The following is a 17,670-nucleotide window of genomic DNA, read 5'->3' as shown; positions in this document are numbered from 1 at the left end:
AGTCTTCAAACCCCTCTGCCTGGCCGCACGGGACCGGGTCGAACCAGGTACCTGGCAACGATGGATGGTTGCCCCACCTGCACGTCAGCCGTCCATTGCCGGGCAGCCCAAGCCATGCCAGCGGGCTGGCAAGTAGCCCACCCCACCCTTGCCCAGGTCGGAGGCACCGGAAGGGAAGAGCTAGGTGGCACCCCATCCCGCACGCCTCCCATCGAGAGGAGCTGGGGTCCCTGCGCAGGCCCTTGGCTCCTTCTCTTCCAGGCTGCCCTGCTCCACGAGAAGGGCCACTCCTCAGTCACCCAAAGCCTGGTCAGGCCTCGACTTGGGTGAGGGAGGGCCCAGGCGGCGGCAGGGCCTTTCGAGGGGGGGGTCGTACCAGCCCGCGGAGGCATTACCATTCGATGCCCGGTGAGCGTGGGTGCCGTCTCAGGAGGGCCTACAGCTGTGTTCTCCAGAGAGGGACAGGGGACGGGGCCACCCTCGGTCCCTCACGTGTCAGTCGGGTCCTCCCCGGTAGAAGAGGCCCGCCAAAGGCCCAGTCCTCACCCAAGCGCCCCATGCGGCCACGGACCGGTCTGCCGGCCGGGGCGCACTGGGGCAGGGCCGGGCCCTGTGCCTACAGTGTGCTTGCAGGAAGCAGCCGAGGGCTTTAGACTGGCGCCATCGGTTGCTCGGGCCGCTCCGCCATTAATGATCCTTCCGCAGGTTCACCTACGGAAACCTTGTTCCGATTTTTACTTCCTCTGGATAGTCAATTTTGATCGTCTTCTCTGCGCTCCGCCAAGGCCGTTGCTGAACCCGGTGGGGCCGATCCGAGAACCCCACTAAACCATCCAATCGGTAGTATCGGCGGGCAGTGTGTACAAAGGGCAGGAACCTAGTCAACGCAAGCTAATGACCCTCACTTACTGGGAATTCTTCGTTCAGGGGAAATAATTGCAATCCCCAATCCCTTTCACGAACGAGGTTCAGCGGTTTACCCGCACCTGTCAGCGAAGGGTAGACACACGCTGATCCATTCAGTGTAGCGCGCGTGTAGCCCCAGACATCTAAGGGCGTCACAGACCTAATATTGCTCGATCTTGTTTTGCTGAACGCCACTTGTCCCTCTAAGAAGTTGGACGCCGACCGCTGGGTGTCACGTAACTAGTTAGCATGGAGGAGTCTCGTTCGTTATCAGAATTAACCAGACAAATCGCTCCACCAACTAAGAACGGCCATGCACCACCACCCACAGAATTGAGAAAGAGTTATCAATCTGTCAATTCTTTTTGTGTCCGGGTCAGGTGAGGTTTCCAATGTTGAGTCAAATTAGGCCACAGACTCCACTCCTGGTGGTGCCCTTCCATCAATTCCTTTAAGTTTCAGCGTTCTAAACATACTCCCCCCCGGAACCCAAAGACTTTGATTTCCCGGAAGCTGCTCGGCAGGTCATGGGAATAACGCCGCCGGATCGCTAGTCGGCATCGTTTTTTGGTCGGAACTACGACAGTATCTGATTGTCTTCGAACCTCTAACCTTCGTTCTTGATTAATGAAAACCTTCTTGGCAATTGCTTTTGCTTTGGTTCATCTTGCACCAGTCTAAGTATTCCACCTCTAGAGGCACAATACAAATGCCCCTGGCCGTCCCTCTTAATCATTGCCCCAGTTCCGAAAACCAACAAAATAGAACCAGAGTACTATTCCATTATTCCTAGCTGAAGTATTCAGGCAACCGGCCTGCTTTGAACACTCTAATTTTTTCAAAGTAAATGCTTCGGACCCCCAGGACACTCAGTCAAGAGCATCAAGGGGGCGCCGAGAGGCAGGGGCTGGGACAGGCGGTAGCTCGCCCCGCGGCAGACCGCCAGCTCGATCCCAAGATCCAACTACGAGCTTTTGAACTGCAGCAACTTAAATATACGCTATTAGAGCTGGAATTACTGCGGCTACTGGCACCAGACTTGCCCTCCAATGGATCCTCGTTAAAGGATGTAAAGTGTACTCATTCCAATTACAGGGCCTCGAAAGAGTCCTGTTTTGTTATTTTTCGTGACCTCCTTCCCCAAAGTGGGTAATTTGCGAACCTGCTACCTTCCTTGGATGTGGTAGCCATTTCTCAGGCTCCCGAATCGAACCCTGATTCCCCGTTACCCATGGTCACCATGGTAGGCACAGAAAGTACCATGGAAAGTTGATAGGGCAAACATCCGAATGTATCGTCGACATCACGGGGACGTGCGATCGGCCCGAGGTTATCTAGAGTCACCAAAGCGGCCGGGCGAGCCCGGATTGGTCTTGGGCTGATAAATGCACGCATCCCGGGAGGTCAACGCTCGCCGGCATGTATTAGCTCTAGAATTACCATGTTATCAAAGCAACAGATGGAGCGATAAAAGGAACCATAGCTGATTTAATGAGCCATTCGCAGTTTCACTGTACCGGACATGGCTTAATCTTTGAGACAAGTATATGCTACTGGCAGGATCAACCAGGTAGCCACACCTGCTGATGGGGTGGGTTCGGGAGCCGCGTGCACCATCCTACGACCGACACCTTTGCACATCCCCTCTCGGGAGCCTGCTGGGGAGAGATTCCACCCACCTGGGCGGGAGGACTCGCTGAGAGGGGATGGACAGGTGCAGTCGCACGGGCACCGGTGGGCCCACCCGTCTCCCCAGAGGCAGGCCGAGGCGCAGCCTGAGCGAGACGCAGGGGTGCTGACACCAGGTGGCGGCAGCACCCCACGGAATGATCGTTCTGAACTGCTGCAGAAATGAGCTAGGCGGAGTGACGGCGTGGCGCACAAGTGGTAACAGACCTGCCAGGTACCAGCGTCCAAGACCTGGCCCACCCGACCCCTTCCGCTCAGGTTGGACCACTGGGGGGGCGTGAGCTGCCAGGGATGCTCGGCCTTCACTCTGCTGGTTTTGAGGAAGGGCCTCTGCCAAGCGGCAGGGCCCTTGAGTCGTACGGTCCATGCGGGGTGGAAGCTCTTTGCTTGAAATAACAGCCGAGGCTGGCCAAGCAGTCCAACCCTAAACAGACCAAGCCTGCCCAATCGATCACAGTGCGAGGCACCGGCTGGGGCCTCCCCCGGCAGGCCGCCTGTAGGAGGGTGAAATCTGACTGCATGGTTACCCCCACTTTTTCCTGGTGTTTTGCTGGTTTTTGACTAGTCTGACTGGGATCCTGCTAATCAGGACCCCAGTTTATCTGATTTCTTCCTAAATTGGTTGTGCATGTCCTTTAGGTACACTCCAGATTTGATACTGGGGTACCCTTATCAGTCCGTAGTATACGGTACACCATGTACCCAGGGGATAGGTATTCCAGAGGCCTCCCAGGGCTCAAGCATGTATTGTGCCACCCCTGAGAGGCCATTCAAAATGACACCACAGGTCTGCTACCGCAGCCTGTGTAAAGTGGTGCATGCACCCCTTACTTAGATATAGGTTACCTATATCTATTCTGAATCACTGCACATATAAACCTATCAGTCATCCCTATGGCAGGCCTTATCAATCCTGAAGGCAGGGTGCTGGGTTTTATGTGAGAGGGTGCCTGTGCATGAGTAGAGCCCCTCTGCAGCCTTCGGAACCTATTTTCCGGGGTTGCCTGTGATGCAGCCAACCATATATATTTAAGTACATTATAACCTCGCGGTAAATGCTAACTTTAAATCGGCTGCTTAGAAACATGTTGTGTTTGGTGTCAAACACCTTGGAATCCTACCTCCCCACCAGTAACTGGCGGGTGAGGTATGATTCCACCCTTCTAGAGGGACTTATGTGAAACACCGGTACACCCCGTACCAGCTTTCTCGACCTGGGCATCACAAAATGGATGCTGCCAGCCACAGACATGAGTCTGCCCTCCTGCTGCTGAGCCGAGCTCGTGCAGAGGAAGGCCTGACAATGGGTTTCCTGTCTCAGGGAGGTGAGACCACCTCCCAGACAGGCTTTAGTGTATTGGAGCTGGGTGGGTGCACTCTGAGAGTGCCAGAAAGTCTGCACTGGGGGCACATTTGGTGTCCCTATCCATAGTCCAGCTCATACTGGTTGCAGGAGCCATTTGCTCCTGCTCTGGTGCGAAACTGGACAAAGGACATGGGTGTAGCCACCCCTTGGTCCTGACCCTTCCTGGTGGGTCCCCAGAGTTAGTCCAACCCCTTCCCTGGGTATAAAGTGGGAAACCTGACTACAGGACTTTGGATTTTACCTGGACTAAACTCTGCAAGCAGAAACCAAGTACTTCAACGGTCTACACTTCGCTGGACGGCAGAAGAATCTCCTTTGGAGTAAAGGAGTTACACCCCTGCAGCAGCAGGCACCTAAATGCATCTGACCGGTTTGCATCTCCCAAGCTCCTGAGGACTCCGAAGATTTCTGTAACACAGTAGGTGGGTTCCAGAGCATCTCTGAGGTCGATCTGCTCTCTCAGCAATCCCGAGACCAGTATCCCTCGTGGGGACCGTGCAACCCGAATCCCTGTGCACCGTGTACTTTTGCAGCAGCATATGCTTTTTGGTGATCCCTGAGGCTGTGCTTTGGACTACGTGTAGTCCCGACCCGAGCAGGATTTCCACCGAAGATCTCTGGCCACCACTCCACGAGTGCTCTGTGGGCTGGTGCTGTGTGATTCGGCTCGAGGTCCATTCACGATCCCTGGTCCGTTGGCCTGTGGGTCCCAGCGAGTGTCACTTTGATTTCCTTAGGACTTCCCTGGTTGCTCCAGACGTGCCCTGACTCCCCATAGCGTGGAGAGTCCCCTGGACCTTGCTGGTCCACACCGTAACCTGTTTCCTCTGCCCACGTGGGATGCATTTGCCAAGGCTTGTTGGTGTTCAATCCGGACACTGACCCCTCAGCCCTCGACATCCTTTGTGGGACAGCTCACCTCCAGACTTTGGTCATCGTCGACGTCTCCTGGTCCCCGTGGCTGCAGAGTCAAACATCCTATCTTCACACCTGAAGCACCCGACTTCGGTGGGTATTCTTCTATCGAGCCCCTGGTCACCCTGAAGTGACCCAGACTCTGTCCCCTCTTCTTTCAGGTTCTCCTCATCTCGGATCCAGGCTTGGATTCCACCAGACACTTTTTATCTTCCCGGCAGCAGCACTTCTTCGCAACACGCCATTGAAAATGATGAGGGTTTTTGACACTACTTGACCCCTATGCACCCGGCTCCTCTGGAATAGATAACACGGGTACCTCAGTACTCACAAAGGTGTTGGCCTTAGAACCTTCTATGTTCCAAAGGATTTGATTAAAGTCCTCTCCGAAGTGTCCTTAAACTGTAATTTTCCAACCGCGACTTTCCCATAGAGTTGTACAGGGCTCGCGTCTGTGTTCTCACACTGCACCTGTTCTCCGTGGGATCCTTGTGTGACTCTTTTGGGTGGTTCCTTGGGGTCCCAGCGATTCTACATGCTCTAGGCACTGTGTCTAGTGAAGTCGTTGTTGTTATACCATTTCTTTAGTATATGGTTCGGTCCCCCCTGGGAGCCCGCTTTTTATTGTGCTATTTACTGTTGTTCAATTGATTAAGTATTCTGTGCTTTGTGCTCTAATCTCGTATAGAGATTAGCAGAGAGTGCTTAGTAATAAATACATATATTTTATATAACACTTGTGTGGTTCAGTTGATTATTCAGGAGGTTCTGAACTGGTAAAACAAGCTGCTTTTCATTTCTTCAAGATTAAGCCTGAAGGCTGCTCTCCATAGCTACCACTAGGATAGCTTTCTTAAATGTGGTCTTTAACCTAATCACCATAAGGGTCGTTTGGAGTGGTGCAATGTGCCCACTTTAATTAGTGGACAGCATATACCAGGCCAACTTCTCACACCGCCCCATGCGGGGAATGCCGGCTTTGCATCCCTCCCCGCTCCCGAGGCGAGCAGGCTCTGAGGAAATGCCCATCGGGAAGGGCCATGTGGTAGCTCTGTGCCCTAACAAAAGGGCGAGCGGGCGACGGGGCATGGGGGGCCGGAGGCCTGGGGCCACAGCTGGGCCTCAGCCATGGGGCTGCGAAGGGTAGCCGACGGGCCCTCCAACCCGGGACCAGTGGACACCTTGACAAGCAGGCAAAGCAGGGGAGGTCTGCACGGGACCTACAGACCCCTGTCCCAAGCCCTTGATTGAGCGGCAGGCCGGAGCCGAGGGTGGGAGCACCCGACCTGGGGTCCGGCAGGCCCCTGGACTCCATCAGGGCTCCCAGGCCCAGAGGCGCAAGGGAAGCCTCCCAGGACCCGCGGGACCCCATCCCGGGCACCCTGTCACATGGCAGGCCCGAGGACGGAGCCTGGGGCGGGAAGGCTGCCCTCCCCAGGGCCCACATGGGCCCTGGCCAGAGCTCCTGAACCCAGCCAAGCAGGGGGAGGCTCCCCAGGCACTATGGAACCCCGTCCCGGGCCCCTGGCAGAGTGGCAATATGGGAGATGGAGCCTAGGGTGGGAGCGCCCTCCCCAGGGCTCCCGTGCACAGAGGCACAGGGTGGGGCCTCCCCAGGCCCGCAGGTCCCCGTCCGGGTGCCCTGCCACGCGGCATGCCTGTGGACGGACCCCAGGGCCCTTGGGGGAGGGGACCCCTTCAGAGCTCTTGTACCCAGCCAAGCAGGGGCAGGCTTCCGAGCCCTGCAGAACTCCGTCTCGGGCCCCTGGTGGAGCAGCAGGCCAGGAGACTGAGCCTGGGGCCCTTGGACCCAGTCGGGGCTCCTGGGGCACAGGTGAGGCCTCCCCGGGCCCGTGTGCCCCCATCCCGGCCACCACTCCACACGTTGGGCCGGGGGACAGAGCCCCAGGCTGGGGGTCATCCTGGCACGTCTGGCTGACGGCTGAGGACCGCTAGGCCGAAAGGAGATCCGGAGTACCCTGTCCATAGCAATCCGGATGAAGGGTACCCCCCTTTCTCGTAACCCATGTGCACCGCAAGACTGAGGGGACCCTAGGAGCAGATGCGCCCGACCTCCTGAAGCCCTGGCTGGGATCGGGGAGGCAAACAAGCCCTCATAGAGACTTCCAGGGCAGACCTGCCATCTGGTCGGCCCATTGGAAAGCATTGTACATGCAGATGGCCGAGGGGAAAGGCGCAGCCAGATGGCTGGGCCTGAAGAACGCTAATCTGCCCACCTCGAGCCTTCACGGGAGGACTCCCGCCTGCCCTTTGGAGGGCTCGGGGGCTCTGCGTCCAGGGGGCTCGGAGACCCAGCTGGGCCTCGGGCCCAGGGCTGCGGACGGGTGTTCCTGATGGACCTCCGACCCAGAGCTCCCCAGGCACCTTGGCAGGCGGGCAAAGCAGTAGGGAGGCCTGCCCGGGCCGGACGGACCCCCGTCCTGGAACCATGGTGGAGCAGGGGGATGGAGTCAGGTCCTAGGCTGGCACGCATAGGGGATGCCTCCCCAAAGCCCTTGACCCAGGCACCCTGCCACGCGGCTGGCCTGAGGATGGAGCCCGGGGTGGGGAGGGCACCCTCCAGCCCAGGGCCACCAAGGACCCCTGCCGGAGCTCCTGAACCCAAGCCGAGCTGGGGAACGCCCTACGGGCCTCTAACCAATGGCGGAGCAGAGGACGGACCCCAGTGTAGGGAGCACCTGGCCAGAGCTGTTGGGCCCTGATGCCCAAGGCAGGACCGCCCGGGGCTGATGGAGCCCGTCCCGGGCACTTTGCCACGTTGCCGGTCGGAGGACAGATTCCCAGATGGGGGGGGAGGTTTTTGCCCAGCCCTAGCCCATCTGGTCGCCGGCTGAGAGCCCCTAGCCCATGAGAGGTTCCGGCGTAACCTGTCCTTAGTAGTCCAGAGGAAGGGTAGCCCCTTTTCTGGTAACTCATGCACACCGAGTGATGGAGGGGACCCAAGACGCAGACGCGCCCAACTTCCCGGAGCCCTGGTTGGGATCAGGGAGGCAAACGAGCCCTCCTTGGGACTTCCAGGGCAGCCCGGCCATCTGGTTGCCCCATTGGAAAGTATTGCTCGCGACCAGATGGCCGAGGGGGAAAAGGCTCCGGAACTGGTCACCGCTTCTGAACACAGCCAGGCCGAGGAGTCTCCCCGGACACCAGGGACACCTGTCCCGGGCAGATGGACCCTCGGCAGGCAGCAAGATGAGGGCTCCCACACCCCAGGCCCTGCACGAAGCCCAGGCCCCGGGCCCGGTCCCTGCTTCTCAACCCAGCCAGGCCGGGGGATCTGGGAGCCTGCCCGGGCATGAGGGACCCTCGTTCTGGGCACACAGACCCTCGGCTGGCCACAGGACGTGGGCTCCTGCACCCCGGGGCCCACTGGAGCCCAGGCCCCGTGCCCTGCTTCTGTGGACAAAAAAAGGGGGAGGTACCTGGTAGTCTGTTTTACCGCTATTTATTTTTGGCGGAGAAAATCAATGACCGATAGGTTCATATGCTTTTGCTGTATGAATTACATCAGTTTTGCAATAAATTCAAGCATATTTGTTATAGACATTCACTTCATGCCTGAGATGCGATACATATGACATACAAAATTTGTAGTTTAAATACATAAACAATGTGAACATACAACAAAAACAGTGCAATAATATTTACAAAAGCAATATTGAATATACAAAGTGCGTGAAATTACACCAGTTTAACACAATTGTTAGAAGTTCCCCATTTTACCACTCATTAGGCATTTTTTGTGAGGGAACTTTGGGCAACATGGGAAAAATCTCTCTACTCCGAGGGGTGTATTGTGAATTATCCACCCTTACTTCGGAGAACGGGAATTGACAGTTGCCCTATGTGGCAGACAAATGGAAATGGCCGACGCGTTTCTAATCCCTGCGGTGATTCACAGGATTATCATCAGGGCGTTGGGGCTCGGTGTAACCTACAAGTGAAATTAAATGTAAATAATTAAAAAACCGGGCGTCTCCTCTTCTCTATTTGTGTACAATATGCTATTTCAGATGTTGTACCTGAAGTTCGAGATGTCACTTCAATGAAGGTGGAATAGCTTTGAACTTGCTTCACAGGACCTAAAACAATCAGGATAATGCCTGTCATTTAAAAGGTTAATTTTACGGTATAACCCAAAATTGGTAGACTATTTGGCAAAGAACTTACATATGAGGTCAGCGGAGAACACAGGAAATAGTTTGCTTTTGTGAATCTTCAACCGGCCAATGGCCGTCAATAATTAATGTTGTGCCACTAGTCATGAATTCCATTACGTCTGTAAAGCGGGAAACAAAGGAAACGAATACCGGTTACTCCGGGACGTTATGTCTTTGCTAAGGGGCAAATAGGGAGTGACTGGGTGGTGTTTGGAAGCGTGTATGCCCCACCCCGATGTCCTGGGCACTGGTGGAGAAGATCACCGCCGTCTGGACCGAATTCTCAGAAGTGGCATGTGTGGTTGGCGGAGATTGGAATGAGGTGATGGAGGGTTCCAGGGATCGGTGGAGGGAGGGGGGAGCGCCCGATAGTTCGAGCCGTACCAAACTGAGAGCATTGGTGGAGGGCCTAGACTGGGTGGATGTCTGGCGGCACCTTCACGGCACGCAGCGTGCATATACATATGTTTCCGCAGTGCATTGATCAATCTCGCGGCTGGACTACATTTTTCTGTCCCGAGACCTGTCCGGCAGGGCCATGAGGGCCGAGAATCTCCCGCGGGGCCTTTCAGACCATTCTCTGGTGGCGGCGGTGTTGCGCCTGGGGCACTCGCGGCAGCCGTTACGGTGGCGCATGTCGGTGTGGCACCTGCAGCAGGAGGAATATGGGTCGTGCATGCTGGAGGTGTTGGATCACTACCTTTCCGTTAACGTGGGCTCGGTCCCCGGGGCCGCATCGGTGTGGGAGGCGCTTAAATTGTCGCTTCGCGGGTGGATATCACGTATTGTGCCATGGCACGACGGCGCAAGGGGGAGAGGGCCGCACAGGCGGAGGACGAGATTGCCGCCCTGGAGAGCCAGAGCACCGGGGAGGGTGGATGCCAGGCCCGTCGTCAGCTCCTATTCGCGCAACAGAACTATGCCTCGATGTTAATGGAGGAGGCGCGCCAGGCATGGTTGGCAACCCGTAGTCGGGTTTATCAATGGGGGGATAAGTCGGGCCGGATGCTCCATAGGCTGTGTCAGGGCATGAACCATTCGCGGGTGCTCCCGGGGCTGGTGGATGCAGCTGGGGGACCCATCTTGGATCCTAGTGTGCTGGCGGAGAGTTTTGCGGTATACTACGCAGACCTTTATGGTCGGCAGGAGGTCCTATCGGTAGAGATGATTGAGCGGTTCCTTAGGACATTCCTCCTCGGGCCCTTTCGGATTCGGTACGAGAGGAGTTAGAACTCCCACTAACGGTTGAAGAGCTGGGAGAGGCGCTGGGTGGCCTCAACCCGGGTAAAGCGCCGGGCCCGAACGGATTCCCCGCTGAATTCTTTCAGAAACATTTCCTGCAGCTTGGTCCGCACTATAGTGCGGCCCTTGAGGGAGCTCGCAAGCGGGGGATACTCCCGCGCGATTGGCGACATGCCGAAATAGTGGTGTTCCACAAGCCTGGTATGCCCCCCGAACTCCCCGCATCATTTCGCCCAATATCCCTTCTTAATGTGGAGGCTAAGATCTTGGCGAAAGCCCTGGCGAATCGCTTGCTGCCCCATATTACGTCCTTGATCCATCCGGATTAGGCCGGATTTATGCCAAACAGAGCGACGCGACATAATATTCGACGAGCGCACGTAGCGATTGCGGCCGTGCAACGATTGAGAGTACCGGCGGCGCTCTTTTTGGCGGACATGGATCGGGCCTTTGATTCCTTAAGTTGGCAGTACCTCTTTGCCCTGTTGAGACGCCTGAACCTAGGGCCAAGATTCCTCCCGTATCTTCTGCTGCTATATACGGACTTCTCGGCCTCGTGCGGGTGGTGGGGGTGATTTCTGCCCAGTTTCCGGTGAGTCGGGGCACGTGTCAGGGCTGTCCCCTGTCCCCATATCTCTTCGCGCTGGCGATTGAGCCATTGGCGGCGTGGGTCCGGGTAGACGCACAGGTTGCCGGGTTTGAGTGGTCCGAGGGCCTGTCGGACCGCATAGCACTATATGCGGACGACGTGCTCTTCTTTCTGACGGATATAGATCGGACGGGGCCGAGGCTGCTTCGGATCATGCAAATATTCGGGGAGACCTCGGGTCTGCACATGAACCCACAGAAATCTGCACTGTGGGTCCTGGGGGGTGAGGCCCATCGGAGGGGCTGGCATGCTTCGGTTCAACTGGTAGTTGGGGGGCTTAAATATCTGGGGGTATTCCTGTCTGACGTTCCGGCCATTGCATGGGAGAGAAATGTGGTCCCCGTATGGGACAGGGTGCGTGAAGACGTTAAGCTATGGGCGCGCATGCCACTGACAATATATGGTCGTTCTGCAATCTTCAAGATGGTCGCGCTTCCCCGTCTGCTGTATCAACTGCAGAACCATCCGTATGCTATTTCACCGGGCTGGTTCCGTAGAGTGAATACAACTCTGGGACAATTTCTTTGGGAGGGAGGCGGGGTGCGGGTGGCATTGCGAACCTGCTTCCTCTCGGTGTATAGTGGCGGCCTGGCAGCGTCTGACATACTCTCCTACCATCATGCTTCCCATCTCCTCGTCCTCAATGAGTGGTGGTATGGGGATAGGAGTGATCCGGCGTATGCGGTCGAGCGACGGTTGATGGATCCATATACCCTACACACGATCTTATATGCGGCTCCCTTGCGTTCGGCGTTGCCGCCGGTGACTCCAGTTATCTTCCAAATCTGGAGACAGGCCTTGAGGCGGATGGGCTGGTGGAATAGGCTCACGTTGGAGACCCCACTGTGGCATAATGGTCACTTGCCCCAATTGGCTGCGTTGTCGGGCTTCGTGGGCTGGGACCGCATCGGCATATCTACGCTTGGGGATGTGGTGCAGGGTGCAACATTAAAGTCCTTCCGGTGCCTGCGGGGAGCGTTCGGCATGCCCTCATCGCAGTTTCTCAAGTATCTACAGTTCCGGCACGCAATCACTCCATATTTGGAGAGCTTAGATGAAATAGCCGAGTTTAACCCGCTGGAAGCCAGGGTCTTTATGGGGAACCTCAGAGAGCGCAAGATTTCTTGGATATATAAAGCCTTGGTCATTCATGGGGTCCCAACCCTGCAGACTCTTAGAGACCGGTGGGTGGAGGACGTAGGCCCATTGGATGACACAGACTAGATGGAGGCGGTGGCGTCGTGACGCGGGGCGGCGGTTGAGATGCGCCTCCGCCTGATCCAATTTAAATTCTTTCACAGGATATATTATACTAGGCAGCGACTTTGGCGGGCGGGCCTGATCGCCTCTCCGGAGTGTCTCTGCTGTGGACATGCGGAGGGGAATTTCCTTCATATGGTGTGGTCTTGTCAGGGCCTCTCCCGCTTTTGGAGGGGGTCCTTGGGTGCCTTGCGGAAGTGCTGGGGTGGGACATACCATCGGATCCTAGGTTGGTTCTTCTCCACGTGATGGACGCCGTTGGGGGTAACGTATATAAGAGGCATTTGTTGTTTTTAGGTCTGACTCTGGCTAAAAGAGATGTGGCCAGGGCATGGAAGGCGCCGGCTGCCCATTTAGTCAATGTATGGAAGAGGGGTCTGGACTTTAACATGGGTCTAGAGCTCCCGGTGTTTGAGGCTAGGGGGTGCCCCTGCAAGCACTATAAAATCTGGAAGCGCTGGGCTGACTACAGGGGGATATTTCTGGAGCCGCCGGCGGTTGGGCGGGACGAACAGCGGGTGTGAGTGGTCTGTGGTGGAAGGTCCCCCGAGCGAAGCAATGAAGGCGGTGCGTCAGCTGGGCGAATGGAGGGAGAGCACTATATTTCATTGCCAGCCATGGGTAGGTTAGCGGTCGGGGGTGGGACCCGGGGGTTGGGGGGAATTTCAGATTCCGCTGGGCTATATTTGGTTTGAAATGCCCTGCATTATTTTACTATACAAAGAAAAATGTCAAGATACTGTGATGTGGTAATGATTGAGCAGTACTCTCTGGGTTACAGGGACCTGCATGATATGTGTTCTTGATAAATAAAATATGTTTAAAAAAAAAATAGAAGTTTGATAAGTAGGAGCCTTTGGCTCACAGCGCCAGTGCAAATGTGGCTGGATGCATATCTAGCAATGTGTCTCTTGACAGAGGACCCAGGGCAATCGGTCATGGTAGCTATATCAACTCATTCAAGCCATCTACCACACAATTGCATTTCATGATGAGGTATGTTTCTTTATTTCTTAGGAGTGTGTCAACATCCCCGCCTCTTGGTGGAATTTTCAGTGCGGGCAAGACTGTCCAGGCGAACTCCTTTTCCGAATGCTGCTTCTCCACGAAGTGTGCAACCATTGGTGCTGTCAGTATTCCCTGTTTAATTCTTGATTTATGTTGTGTCATTCTCTGATTGATTTGTTGTGTAGTTTTACCAATGTATAGTTTGGGACACGGGCATTTGATGGCATATATGACATTCCTGGTTTTGCAATTTGTAAATTCATTGTGTTTCCACTTGATGTCGTTGAACACAAATTCAGAACCCTCTATGGTGTTGTCACAAGCGGAACGTGTACTGCATTTATGGTGGCCAATGATTAGAGCCAGATTCCATAATGCTCGCAAATCGGACTGTGCTTTATTCTTGCGGATATCAGCGCGAATGATTTGTTGACCAATGCTCTTATTTCTTTTCATGGCAAATAGCGGGTTTGCCATCGGACAAGTAAGGCCTGTTAGCAAGTGCCAGTTGTTCAAGATAATCTTTTTGAATTTGTTGGTATGAGGACAAAATGTTGACACGCATACTAGTTGATCTAATGGCTTCTTGGTCTTTTTGGTCAATAACTCTTCTCTTGGAGTATACCACGCCCGCTTTGTTGAATGTTTCAACATTTTCTTCGGATATCCTCTCTCCTTTAGTTGTTCACAGAGTATGTCAGCTTGAGCAATGAAGTCTTCTTTCTGTGAACAATTCCGTCGTATTCTTAAAAGTTGACTGTATGGTAAATTGTCTTTCAAACTTCGTGGGTGGAAGCTAGAGTAGTGTAAAATATAATTTTTATCCGTGGACTTGCGGTGTAGCGTAGTTATCAATTTGTCATCTTGCACAAACACCTCACCATCAAGGAACGTTAATCGAGTTTGGTTTTTAGTCATACTGAATTTTATATCAGCATGCCTGCTGTTGAGCCAATCAAAGAAGGATTGTAGTTGTTCTGCTGTGTCTTCCCATTGGCACCAGACATCATCAATATAGCGGTACCAAGATTGAAGATTACCGTTATATATGGGTTATTCCTGTGGATGAAGCGTTCATCAAATAGTGCCATGAAGAGCACTGCCATTTCTGGGGCATAAGGACACCCCATGGCAGTGCCCTTGACCTGCATGAAGAACGTGTCTTCAAACCTGAAGTAGTTCCGTTTTAAAGCAATTCTTGCCAAATCCAAAATGAAGTCTGTGGGGACCCTTTGGGGTTTTGGTCTTGTTTCTAAGAAATACTCGATTCCAAGCCTTCATCTTCAGGAATCTGCATATAGAGGTAGTTAATATCAAAAGATACCATCCACTGTTGTTGATAGTTAAATGGTTGGCCTTCTATCTTGGTGATAAATTCAGTAGTATCTCTAAGGTATGAGGGGACGTTTTCAAGAAATGGTTTAAGAAAAACGTCAACATATTTAGCTAACGTTTCAAGTATCGAATCGCAGCCCAATACAATCGGTCTCCCTGGTGGTCGTAATGGATCTTTATGGATCTTTGGGAGGAAATATATGACAGGAATTCTCGGTTGTGTTTTGGTGAGATAGTCAAATTCCTTAGGGTCAATTATTCCTTATTCAAACCCCCATTTGGTTTTGATGTTTATTTCATGCTGTATTTCTTTGGTTGGGTCTCCTGTGAGTTGTCTATACCACAATTGATTATGTGGCTGTGAGCTTCCTTCTGATATTTGTCTTTGGGCCGTAAGACCCACACAAAGTCTTTGAAACCGTAGTACACAAAGTCTTTGAAACCGTCATTAAAGCACCTTATTCACTGGTAACATTTGTGGTGTTTTAATAAATTGACATTGATAACAGCTATAAACCTAATGTGAATCAGACCACGATGAATTTGATGCCACAATGTTGTTTTAAATTCAAAACTACGGCTCCCAGGACACATTAAAAAAGAGACCGTAAACACTCCCAGGCGTTGACATGCGTGACAAAGTGTTTTGAAACCCACATAAAAGTATACCATCCGCGGGCAACACTCACGTTTAAAAAAAAAAAAACGACGTTGATAATATTCACAAAGTTAATAATGAATCAGACCACGTCATTACAAACCCCCAAAAAACGCCAGTTCCCAGTATACAACTGTAAAGAAACCACACATACTTCCAGTGCTGACTTTAGCTTTACAAAGAGAGCGGTCACTAGTTTTCAAACCAACGGAGTGCGGGATGAGTCTCTGCCGGACCTTCACGTTTATGATTTAAGTAAGTGAATGGCTTTTTTCAAACCTTGCCCCAGTGCGAGGCAAACAGGCAGAAATAAATAAATGCACTAACCGCGTTTCATCCTTTGTTTAGAAACATGGCGTCCACAATCCGTTTCAGAAGTCGTTATTCAACGCACACGGGTGCCACAAGATGGCCTTGACAGTAAGTTCACAAGAACGGAATATGGTCCATAGCAAAGAGATATCTGCTACAGACCTGTCATAGTAACCGGTATTAGTTTCCTTTGTTTCCCGCTTTACAGACGTAATGGAATTCATGACTCGTGGCACAACATTAATTATTGACAGCCATTGGCCAGTTGAAGATTCGCAAAAGCAAACTATTTCCTGTGTTCTCCGCTGACCTCATATGTAAGTTCTTTGCCAAATAGTCTACCAATTTTGGGTTATACCGTAAAATTAACCCTTTAAATGACAGGCATTATCCTGATTGTTTTAGGTCCTGTGAAGCAAGCTCGAAGCTATTCCACCTTCATTGAAGTGACATCTCGAACTTCAGGTACAAAATCTGAAATAGTATATTGTATACAAATAGAGAAGAGGAGACGCCCGATTTTTTAATTATTTACATTTTATTTCACTTGTAGGTTACACCGTGCCCTAACGCCCTGATGACAATCCCGTGAATCACCGCAGGGATTAGAAACGCGTTGGCCATTTCCATTTGTCCGCCACATAGGGCAACTGTCTATTCCCATTCTCCGAAGTAAGGGTGGATAATTCACAATACACCCCTCGGAGTAGAGATATTTTTCCCATGTGGCCCAAAGTTCCCTCACAAAAAATGCCTAATGAGCGGTAAAATGGGGAACTTCTAACAATTGTGTTCTGCTGGTGTAATTTCACGCACTTTGTATATTCAATATTGCTTTTGTAAATATTATTGCACTGTTTTTATTGTATATTCACATTGTTTATGTATTTAAACTACAGATTTTGTATGTCATATGTATCGCATCTCAGGTATGAAGTGAATGTCTATAACAACTATGCTTGGATTTATTACGAAAGAAATGTAATTCATACAGCAAAAGCATATGAACCTATCGGTCATTGTTTTTCTCCGCCAAAAATAAATAGCGGTAAAACAGACAGCCAGGTACCTCCCCCTTTTTTTGTACATTGAATATTCGTCCATAACTGGCTTGCCAAGGACGAAACCCCCCCCCCCCCCCCCCCCCCATTGTATACACTGCTTCTGTGGAGGCGGATGGCGAAGCAGAGTTCCAAAGGGGTTTTTTCATAACTCCGTGGATCTTTGCGTAGTGGCACTACTCCAGCTCCGCCCAGGGTTACCTAATATGCCTGTTCTTGATTTTCACCATCAATTACATTCAGAACCACCATCAATTATGGTCAGGGCAAAAGGAATTATGCACGCTGGGGAGAGCTAAATTATGCAGCAGGGTTGAGTAAATTATGCGGCAAGAAAAGGGAAATTATGAGGCACCGTGCGACACACTTTGTGATGGAATTACTTCATTATTTTGTCATTCTTAATCTTGTTAACACTGTCTGGGCATTGGTTGCACCTCGTTAGTACCAGCTTGACTCCAAAGTATAGCAATAAGCAACAGAAAAGTGACCACTCAACATTTGAAGAGAGACCCCCACTGTGCTGCAACACATATTGCTGTGTTTTTACTAACAGTTTATACATCCGATGATGCGACAAATTAGGCAAGTCTTTGATTATGCGAAAAATGCAGCTACCACACAATCTCATAATTCCAATGGCCTTGATTCTGGTGCAAGGTCAACCAGAATAAAAAGTTCAAGAAATCTGTGATTCCTGATTTTTTCCCGAGATTTTATTAAATTTTCCACTCGTAAGTATTATGCATCTATTAAATACTCCTGAAAGAATGCTTCTTCGGTTCATGGCTACCGTTTCATTGCTTTTTCCAGCAACATTCTGATAAACCTAGAGCTTTCGGACGGGTCATACTGTTATACATGGCCCTTAAACTGTGGAATAGCCTCCCACACCCGCTCCTACTCGGCGCCGCAACAAACCACTGGAAGATTTAAAATGAAATTGAAGATCTGGCTGTCTCAACAACTATAATTTTGAATCAGTTATACAACGCCAGGACACCCTTGTTGGGTATCAGGTGCACTTTAGAAGTACATTTCATCATCCATCATATTATTTATTATTTTATTAATTATAAATTGTTTTCTCC

At 52.1% G+C, this 17,670-nt stretch overlaps 1 pseudogene; it reads right to left on the bottom strand.

The window, feature by feature from the left end:
* Positions 1-688: 688 nt before the first annotated feature.
* On the bottom strand, positions 689-2,479 carry LOC146811752 (18S ribosomal RNA; annotated as a pseudogene).
* Positions 2,480-17,670: the final 15,191 nt, after the last annotated feature.

Source organism: Triturus cristatus, chromosome 7, assembly GCF_964204655.1.
Source record: "Triturus cristatus chromosome 7, aTriCri1.1, whole genome shotgun sequence".
Taxonomy (NCBI): domain Eukaryota; kingdom Metazoa; phylum Chordata; class Amphibia; order Caudata; family Salamandridae; genus Triturus; species Triturus cristatus.
This window is presented reverse-complemented; position numbering and strand designations above follow the sequence as displayed.